This window comes from Hevea brasiliensis, unplaced genomic scaffold (assembly GCF_030052815.1).
Source record: "Hevea brasiliensis isolate MT/VB/25A 57/8 unplaced genomic scaffold, ASM3005281v1 Scaf138, whole genome shotgun sequence".
Lineage (NCBI taxonomy): Eukaryota > Viridiplantae > Streptophyta > Magnoliopsida > Malpighiales > Euphorbiaceae > Hevea > Hevea brasiliensis.
The window spans coordinates 63223-63993 of record NW_026614628.1 but is presented as its reverse complement, the minus strand read 5'-3'; positions in this window follow the sequence as shown (position 1 = coordinate 63993).

Here is a 771-nt window from a genome sequence, read left to right as displayed (position 1 = left end):
AATAAGAATTAATATATCCATTAAGTATAAAAAGGTCAACATTTTGGTTGACTAGTAAGGTGAATAGTAATCAAAATGATTAGTGAATTAAGATGAAAAACCTAGAACCAATTCTAAGCTTAAATGCTTAGAATTGTATGACAAATATGGACTATGCATCCTAGTCAAAATTGTTAAAAAGAAATTTAGGCCATAAATTTGAAATCCATGAAATATTCATGGATTACTTGAAACATGAAAAATAAGTCACCTAATTGATGTGAATAGATAGTTAGAGCACATATGCTCATCACAATGGAATTCATAAAATATTAGTAACTCAACTTGAAATATAAAATTTGTAATTACATAAGTAGACTCTTGAATGTATAAATGAGAAAGGAAAAATGTTTTGAATACAATGGTACATGTGAACCATTGTTTAGAATTGGGATCAATATGAATAACATAATGAATGGATAAATAAACCATATTAATGTATGAATGAGACATTAGTTCTCATTATTGTAAAGAGGAGAAGTATTTTGAGTACAATGGTATAAAAGGATAATTGATGTGAATTGTGATCATATAAATGATCAAATGAATGTATGAATTATGATTGAAATTTATCATGAAATAATGAAGTCATAAAGCACAATATATTAATATTTTAAAGTATCAAATGCCCTAGTATACCTAGCAAGATTGGTTTGGATAGTTTGGCATGCCAATAGGGTATTGTTTTAGCAGTACTGCGAAAGGCTTTATGCCTATATTCATGGCTTTATG